This window comes from Cajanus cajan, chromosome 3, assembly GCF_000230855.2.
Source record: "Cajanus cajan strain Asha chromosome 3, NIPB_CcT2T_4, whole genome shotgun sequence".
NCBI lineage: Eukaryota > Viridiplantae > Streptophyta > Magnoliopsida > Fabales > Fabaceae > Cajanus > Cajanus cajan.
Window position 1 is genome coordinate 44,220,164 of NC_138519.1, and position 10,476 is coordinate 44,230,639.

Consider the following 10,476-nt stretch of genomic DNA (forward strand, 5'->3'; position numbering starts at 1 on the left):
CGGTTTCTTTTCAAATTTTGAATTCAAATTTCAAATCAAATTTCCAGCAACTAATATCAAACACTTTTCAAGAATTCAATACAAATTTCAAAAGAAAAGAAGAAGACAAGTTGACACAATGGAAGCCTAATTCTAAGAGAATTACTAATGAACTAATAGTAATTCATGAACTCAAATTGTGTACAAAATTAAAAGCACCAAAGCACAAGTAGGATTCAGTCAATTCCAATTTGTTTATGCAAGATCAAATAAAAATTTGGTTAAACAAGCATAGCTAAGAAGATTAGACATTCAAATGACTAAACATGACTCTAGACATATTGAAAAAGATTCAAAAATTCAAAAAGACTCAAGACTCTTGCATATGACCGAAAAATGAAACAAGACTCAAAAAATAAAAACGCACACAAGCTGAATCCTAAAGCACATTTAGAAGTATGATTCATAGGATAACAATAAGAACATGAAAATTATGAACCATAGAAGCAAACCGAAACTAGATCTATCAAATTTGAATGAAATAAATTAGATCTAGTGAAGAAACTTCAATCAAGACAAATCAAACAAAAATGAACGGATCAAAGAAAAGAAAATAATCACCAAAAGATTAGAAACTTATCTCTTTATGAACCATGCTCTAGATACCACTTGATGGAGCCTTCACGAGGAATACTCCATGAACTTGAATGCTAACTCCTCCGCGGTTCCTTGAGATGAATGCAAGGGATGGATGCAACTTGAAGAAGCAATGTTAGCTGAGAATGAACCAAGAGTCTCTAGTAGAAAAGGATTCCTAAATCTACAAAGAGAAAGGCTCAAGGAGACTAGGAGAAAGGTTTTCTCCTAAGGTGACTTTCGGTGGAGAGAATAGGAATTCTTAGAAGAATTTTTCTCATAAATGCCAAAAGTATTACATGATCCGGCCAAAATCAAATATATAGACCTAGGTAGTGTGTGTGACAAGCTAGACTTAACCTAGGGTTAATTTAAACCATGACATGGTTTAAATTGACCTTAGGCGCCAAAATTTGAATTTCAAATTCAAAGTTTGGAGTCCGGCCATGTGCTTGTCATTAGCATGTCATTTGGTGTGTATTTGTATGGCATTTGAAGCATGCCATGTGCGCCTCCCACTAGGCCGGTCCACATGGCTCAAATGTATCCTAAATGCATAATAAATGACATGTAAATGATGTTGCAGATGTGATTAACTATCCTAAACCTAGAATGGCCGAAAATTACAAGAACAAAAAACCTATTCTACTTGGCCCAAAATACAACAAAAACCTACTCTACGTGGGTTATAAGCCAACTAAAAAGTACTGTGGGTTTTTCTTTAGCACTGGCCCATTCCTCATGTATCCTCTTGGCTATAGCCCTAGTAGTTGGACCCTTGGCCCATGGGCCTCCATCAGATAACTTCATCTTCTAGTTTACATTGGTTTTTTCTGATGGTCACTTCATGTGGATGTCTTGGCCAATTTTGCGTCTGATGCCTCAGGCTTCTGCTGATAGACTTTGCATCTTGATTTTAGCTTGAATCAACCTTAGTCTTGATGCTGACCTTTCTATTGTTTGATGTTTTGTCAAGCCAAATTATGCTTGAACATATTCTACTGTTTGGACTTTTCGTTATCCGACTGAAACACTAATACACATGTTAGTAATAACAATATGTATTATATTTGCCATATTCAAAACATTGGTGGGAATTGCGAATGCGCTTCGTCTGACTTAACACATTCTACGTCAACCAAAAACCAAAACTTCCAAAATAGGCGGCTTAATTATCCTATACCCAACAAGCTTCCCACATCTCAAACACTATAGTACCAACAAAATGGGATGATAAATAGCAATCCTCATAAACGAGTAACACCAAACTAGTGAGACAGAAAGCTAACAACCAATGTACAATATTAAGATAGACAAGCACCAGGAGAATTGGACCAAGGAAAGAAACATAATTAAAAGGGGGGAATCTGGCCCTTAACCATCTCCATGAACATAATTGCACCAGATTTAGAATTTCAAAAACAAGAATTATTTTAAAGTTGAATATGAGATCGTCTCTAGCTAACTAGATTGTCAAGATAACATATAACCAGATAAGAATCCAACAATTATGGTACTTTGCATAACAATAACGAAGCCCATAAATTGTTCCAAGTTTTGAACACAACAATTATTCATAAAAAATTTTAATCCTAACCAATTAAAGCACGTCATGTAGAGTTGAAAAGAAACCTCACACTCAAAGAATAAGTGAGAAGTAGTTTCTCCCTTATTCCTTGTAGACACCCAATTTCGTCCGGACCCACAAAATCAATGAAATAGACGTCTATTATCAAGGAAAGGAGCTCCCAAAGCATGGAAACAACAGGACATGAAATCAAAAAGCATAAACCCCAACAAAGGGTGACTTAGTAGCCTAAAACGGGTTATTCCCAATATGGAACGACCCGTTCCCAAACTGGAACAGGCTGTTCTCAAGTTGGAATGACCTGTTCTAAAACTAGAACTGGCTGTTCTAAAACTGGAACGGGCCGTTCCAATCCACTAAAAAGGCTTAAAACCCTAGTTTGGAATGGGCTGTTCCAACATGGCAGTTATGAGTTAAAACTTAATCATAGAATGGATCGTTCAAGTTCCAGAACGAGTCGTTCTAAGATGAGAAATTAACACATAACATGCAGATCCAAAACGGGCCATTCCAAATCTGGAACGGGCCATTCTGGCAACTTTTGATGTCTATAAATAGCAGACTCAGGCACAGTTCTCATGGTGGGGAAATTTCGTATAAGACTCCTTTGAGCTCAAAAATTCTCTCTCTCTTTCCTATTGTATTTCTTGAGATTTGTGAGACATATTGTAGTGTGAAAGGTTGTCACAAAGCACCTAACGATCTCCATATTTGAAGATTCAATAGAGCTCATTTAAGAGGTATTTCAATCGATTCTCTCTTCTTTTTTCTATTCTCTTATTTCAAATATTGTTATAATAAGAGCAATTATGTAGACGTTTCAGGATTAACCGTGTAATTTAAATTTCAAGCATGTAAATAGCAATTCATAAAGAGAATTAAATATTTAAATTATTAATTCTTACTATGCTAACTTCATCATAAGGGTATCGATTAAGGGCGTTGTAGAGGTGCTTAATACCTTCCCTGCACGTAATCGACCCTCGAACCCAATTCTGGTTATCAAGGCCATTATTGAATCTTTAAAAACCTTTTCTTTTCCCAATGTTTTGAGTAAACTACTACAAACTGATCCATCTAAGTCGCTCAATCTAAGTCAGTTTTCTAAAAAATAATCTAGAATAAAACGCGGTGGCAATTTTGTAAATAAAGGTAACGTAATCTACGACGGTTCTCATTATAACCATAGTAGAATTGGATAACCCTTGTGATTTATGATGTTTTTTTCTCTAAAACTGACTTAGATATGAACCCCAAATTTATCTAGCCCGCGCGGGTTTTCTCTCAACATGTGCGCTTTTCACCTCCCACCCTGCTTCTTTGTGTTCTTTCTTAGTTCATGTCCCACCCATAGCCCTACCACCAGCAGCCCTTGTGTTCTTTCTTAGTTCATGCGTGCGCCTTTCACTCTCCCACCGGCAGCCCTCAACGACGGCCCTCATGAAGTGTCACCGAAAAGCCCTCACGACGGAAGCTCTGAACATTGTGCTCTGAATGTTGCGTTCATTTTTTCCCCTAATCTCTCAAACTACTCATTGAAAAGCCCTAATGTTGCGTTCATTTTTCCCCCTAATCGCGTAAGCCCTAATATTCATTTGTCAGTTCATTTATTCTCATATTCTTATTCAGGCCAAGTGAGGGAATAATAATAGCAAAGTGAGGGAAGTAGTTAGTTTGTTAGCTTTCGTATTGCGGAAGCAGAGGTGTGAACTACAAAAGATTCCAAGAGGCCTAACGCCTAACACATTCAAATTATATTTTTTTATCTATATTTTAGGGCACCAAATTTCATAATTGCAATGATTTTCCTTTATTCTTTTCTCGTTTTGTGTTTTTACTATTTTATACCTTCCATTACACAGGGTTTGTTAAACAGGAGAATTGGTGCTACGAGTATCAATTCTGAAAGTCCACGTTCACATACTGTTTTTACTTGCGTGGTTGAATCTCGATGCAAGGTGATGCATTCTCTCGTGGCTAGGAGATTGTTCAATAATATAGTTTTTAATTATATTAGAGAATTTTTTTATTATGGATAATATGTACATAGGAAGGCCAAACATTTAACAATCTTTAACTAGACAAATTTTAGAAAAAAACAATGTTCTATATTGGACTATGAAAAACTAGCAACCTTGAATTTATGCTTTTCATTTCTCCTGTTTATCAAGAGAACTTCTGTTTGCCAGATATTTCTCTGCCTCACAATAGAATTTGTAAATAGAAGAGGTATTAAAGTGAGTTCATATTTTCACTTTACAGAGCCCTGTAGATGGTGCAGTAGGAGACCGTTTGAAGGAAGCTGGCAATATTAATAGATCACTTTCACAGCTCGGGTATGGTTTAAAATGTGTGTCTATACATTGATACTTGATATCAGAGTTGAAATAAAAATTACAATCAATCACAAATAATGAATAACTTTAACTTTTGTGTACCATATTTAATGGAAAACATAAAGAAAAGATGAATTCAGCTTTAAGAATGGTTAATTGGAAGAAACTGAGAGCAAAATGGGAATCATGAATGTAGGATAATAGTCATGTGCTGAGTATTTTTCATGGGAAGGATGGAGGGTTAACATATGGAGTTCACTACTACAACAGAGAGAGAGAGATTTAATTATAGAGCAATGGGAAGAAAAGGGTGAGAGTAGAAAATAATTTTAGTGAAATTTCAGTCACTGTGGGTTGCATTCTCAGTTTTGGGAATTGAGTGCTTTGTCATACTTGCTGAATTTCTTCTGGTATCCCTATTTTCATGATTTCATCCCAGAGATATCTACTACTTTAGTGGAATCTATTCTACACATAAAAAATAAGCATGTCAGTAGTATTATGTCCTTCAATTACATTTGTCTAGTCATACTCAGACTTAACCAAAGCCTTGGATTCTAAAACTGATCTCAAGTTCATACTTAATGAATTCATGACTTATCAACAATATCATTTACAGAAGGAATGCATTTTGGCATTGACTTTTCAATAATAGAGGCATTTAATATTAAGGTAAACAATATATCATCAAAGTCAACCTAGTTGCAAAATTATTGTTATACGAAAATCTTTTGATAGCACTTTATTCATTCCATACACTGGTTGTTGCTCTGTCATATATATCCTCTTAGCTTTAATAATTGTAAAAAAAGGTGCTTTCTTTTTATAAAGCCTTCCATAGGACTTCTTGTGTAACCATGCCATAGATTTTTTTCCTATATCAATGAAATTCGTTTGCTGGCCTCTCTAAGCTTGTAGCCCTAACAAGTTTTGTTCAATTCAAGTTTTACATTATTCTATTAGTTTACATGAAAATGTTTGCCCACTGATGGAAGTGTTGGCAAAGCACATAATTTGCTCTAACAATTGCCTGTATGTAAACTGCAGGTGGTGCGTGGTTTGATATTAGGAATAACATTGGCTGCCAAGTCCCGAGGAATTAAGATAAGCATTAAGGTAAGCATTGTTGCTGAATCGGATTGCTGAAACCTTATATATGTTGTGATGTTATTATTTTTCCTAGTGGAAATTGGTTGAATTTTGATGCCTTTGAACTTTATTGTTTAATTTTTTGTTTACCGTTGTTGTGTTTGTTGTAGCAGATTGGATAGCAGCAATGATATTAAAATAAAATTATATTATAGTTGTTAGGATTGGATAGCAGCAATGATATTAAAATGTTTGTTGAGCAAGCTTATGAAGAAGATCAAATGATAGGTGTATCAAGTTGTTTTCTGAGAATATTTTAAGAACAATTGTTATTGGAAAACACAAGATCTCAAGTCAAAGTCCCTTTAAGCTTATGTGTTTTGGGTAAAATGACGTGGTTCATTGTAACCCCCTTTTCAGATTACATATGCTAATTATAACTAATTATTTATATTATTATGAATAATATGTAGAAAAGATACTTAAAGAAATGAATTAAATTTATTCAATTAAAGTTTTATTCAATAAAAGTCACTAGATATTACAAACCATCTTATAACAACTTAGTAAAATAAAAACCCCCATCTTATGCTCTGGATTTTTGCATCTGACCTTCTAACTGCAAATCTAATTTTTTTGCATTGTGAGATCTCCAATATCTGGGTTTAAAAATATTTATGGGGTTAGACATTTAATTTCATTCACATCTCACACAAACAAATCAGACAAGTGCATAATAAGTTCATACAATTATCAATACACATAACAAATTGATAAGATTTTTCATTAATAATAGTCCAAATAATGCAATATGATTATGAGAATGAGATGCAGATTTTGACTGAAAATATACTTTTAAAAATAATTTTGACTCAATACTCCATGGAGATTTTCCCTTTTGAGTGTTTAGTAAAGCTAGAGCTTAACATCACTCTGTCCAGTGATTCGGCAATGCCCTACTAAACGCGAACAAGTAGACAGTAGTCAGAGCGTCAGTGCACCCGGCAGGCTACCACGACACAGAATCAATAAAGACTGGCCACCTATGGGATTGCCCATGCCCAAACACTCCCTAGACCAAAGGTCTATCCCCTAGACCAGAGGTCCCGTCTTACCCATTCTACTCAAACCCCGTTTACTATCTTCTGACATTGGTAGCATAAAACAAATATCTCAGTCAGACTTTCACAACTATATCAAGCTCTCTCTCACTTTATCCTTTTCTTTATCCATCTCGTACTGCCAACTGTCCTTGACAGTACCCACTATCACAATCAATCTCTCGCCACCAATGTCTCAGATAGTAAACATAAAGAAAAGAATTCACATAAAAAGTATCATTTCAAAATTATAAAACTCGTTCTTTTTCTATCAAATATCCTTGGTACAAAATTCATTTCTGAAATATTTATTTTTTGAAATTCTTTTCTTTTTCCCCCAAAAATCTTTTGACTTAAAAATGACATTATGCAATATGAAATATGCATCACTATTAATCTATCAGTTCAAAAATTATTCTCAATAAAAACTCTTCAAATTTGATTCAAACAATTTCAATAGAAACATTCAATTATAAACAATCAACCACTTCAAGATTCATCCTTAAAACATCAAATTTATCAAAAAGTACAATCAAAAACCATATCAACTAACCTAAGGTTTCATGCATCAAAACTTATAAGTAAAGATCAATACTTATTCTACAACTATATAGGCATGAATAAAATTAAACATCTAACCCTTACCTATTTCTCCAAGCTTGCTAGTTTTTTCCTAATTTCCTTGATTTCTTCTTCTCCTACTTCATTTTCTTCTTCTTATCTTCTTCCTTTCTTCCCCTTTTCCTGAAAGTTTAGTTGTTTACTCCTAGTTTTACTCCTTGGTTGTGGAAAAAATGGAGTATTTTTGGGTATTTCTTTGGCATTGGTTTATGACTAGTTGTTAAGGGTTGTTGGTGAGCTTTTTGGTGTGGTTTCTCCTATTTATACTAGTCTCCACCTCCATTCTCCAATCTTCTAGATTTGTAGATATTTCTTGATATTTCCTAAGATATTTTACTAACATAGTGATTAGGTGTCCATTTTGTAGATACTTATAGGACTTTCTAGAATTTCCTTGAATTATTTAAGTATCTTAATGATTAAGTTTCCAATTTATTTAATAATTTGGTGATGAGATGTTCACTTTCTAGAATTTTGTAGTTATTTAGTTATCTTAATGATTAAGTTTTCAATTCATTTTAATCACATGGTGATTATGTGTCCCTTTTTTTGTAGAAATTTATAGAACATCCTAGAATTTTGTAGAATTATTTAAATATCTTAATGGTTAAGTATCTAATCAATTCTAGATTTCTATTATGTAGAATTTTATAGAACTTTCTTGATTTATTTGAATATCTTAGTAGTTAAGCTTCCAACCCATTTAATTATTTGGTAATTAGATATCTACTTTGAAGAGTTTTGTAGAACTTTCTAGAACATTGTAGAATTATTAAAGTATCTTACAAATTAATTATAATTTTGAGAAACTAATATCATTATTAGAATCTTCACCATTAAAAAAAAAACCTCAGATTCAACATGCAACTTTTCAAGGCATCAAAATCATCAAAAACCACATTTTTCCCAAAACCCCAAAAAATGAGATGTTCATCAATCCAAGCACTGATTCCTCAACATTCATGCACTAAATGAGTTCTCAACTTACATACAACCAACAAATCTACAATCTAGCTTCCCTTACCTAAAGACTGGCTCCGAACAACCAAGAATTTGGGAATAAGAAAAACTTTCCTCCGAGCTCGACTCCCGAACTTCAATCTTTCAAAATCAAGCTTCATAGCCCAGAGTCCTTCTCTCTAAAACTTCTCTCTAAGTTCCCCTTCTTCTCTTCTCCTCAACTGCATGCATGTGACCTAATTATAAAAATCTGGAGTGGCCAGAACGGTCCGTTTCAAATCTGGAACGGCCCGTTCTGGACTCAAATGTCATGTGTAAAATTCACATGCAGAATGACCCGTCCTCAAACCAGAACAACCCATTCTAGAGTTGTATTTTAACCCATAACGGCCATGTTTGGAACAACCCGTTCCCAACTAGGGTTTATAGGCCTATTTATTACTTTGGAATGGCCCGTTCCAGTTTGGGAATGGTCCGTTCTAGGCTACTAAATCACCCTCGTTTTAGTAGTTTGGAATGGCCCGTTCCAATTTGGGAACGCCCCGTTCCAGTCTACTAACAACGTTACAGATTCGCTTCACGAAAGATATGATTCCAAGTGATGTTTCCTTGATATGAATGAATAAAATGTATTTCATTAACAAGATTGTGGTATGGGTGCAACATGCAACAACCTCTTGAGACTAATGTAATAGCAACTTGCGAATCTAAATCCACCCTTATCTTCCTAAAGCCTCTCGACCAAGCCAATTTAAGGCAAAAAAAAACCTTTTAATTTAGCTTCAATAACAGGACTCCCCCAAGATTAACTCCAAAACCACAAATAAAAGGGATTTTTGACCAAAATAAATAAAAAAGATAACAAAATACAAAAAAAATAAGTTATTTAAAAAACTAATTACTAAAATAAATTTTTTTTGCCACATAGACAATATTGTAAACAAAATTCCTCCAAGGGTGCACTTAATGTGTGGGAACAAAAAATAACATAAAACACATAACCCCTAGGCATAACTTGTTGGAACGATTGTACACAAAACGCATAGAGGGATAACCGCGTTATTCATTTATTTCTTTAATATTGTAGAGGGGGATTGGACGCTTTCTATTGAAACAACTGTTTCAAGAATGCATAGGGGCTGGTGCAATGTGTCATTTTTCACTTTAAAAAAAAATGATGCCTAAGGGGGCACATGTACTATTCATTCACATGTTCTTCAACCATGCTTCAGGCATGTGTCTCACCCATCCCATCTAGTGTGGTGTCTGCATATTGTAGGAGTGTTGCAAGCACACAGGGAGTTTGCATTTGAAATTCAAAAATGCACCTCCTTCTTTTCTTCTCCTCTTTCTATATAATACTCACACCTTTCCTTATCTACTTTTATTTGTTGGCTCATATTTTCTTGTTTTTGGCACTTGAAAAAAAAATTATTTTGTTGTTATTGTGTCCTTCTCTTCTTCTTCATTTGAGTCTTTTATTCTGCTTCATATTTTGTTCTTCTTCTTGTGGGTTTTTTAAAAAAATCTTCTTGTTACTATTGTGGGGTTCTTCTTCTTCTTCTGATAGTTTTACCTTAAATTTCATCTCCTTCATAGTTTATCAAGTATTTCATCTTGTTGGTTGTTTCTCTAATTAATTGGTATATTTATTTTCATTTATGTGTTTTTTATTTTTAGTTGTTAGATTACTTTTTTTGTTGTTGTTTTTCCTATGTGATATTATTTATTTATAATATATATATATATATATATATATATATATATATAAATAAAAGGAGAGTTCAAACGACACTGATGTAACTTTTACTAAATATTACACCGCTCAATAACTTTATATTAAATGTGAATTTTATAAATCCAACCATTGAATTATAACTTCATATCATTTTATATGTTTATATCAAATTTTGTTAAAATTGAACAACAACCTGAAGGTAATAAAAGTGTTCATATTTTATTATATTTTGAAATGTATATATTACGTCAATTTTGTTTTATAAGAATGAAGTATCAAATCATCTTGGATAAATATATATTTTGTATATATGATCTAAGAGTAAAGAACTTTTAATCTAATGGTTGGATTTATAAAATTCACATTTAATATAAAGTTATTGAACAATGTAATACTTAGTAAAAGTTACATCGGTATCGTTTGAACTTT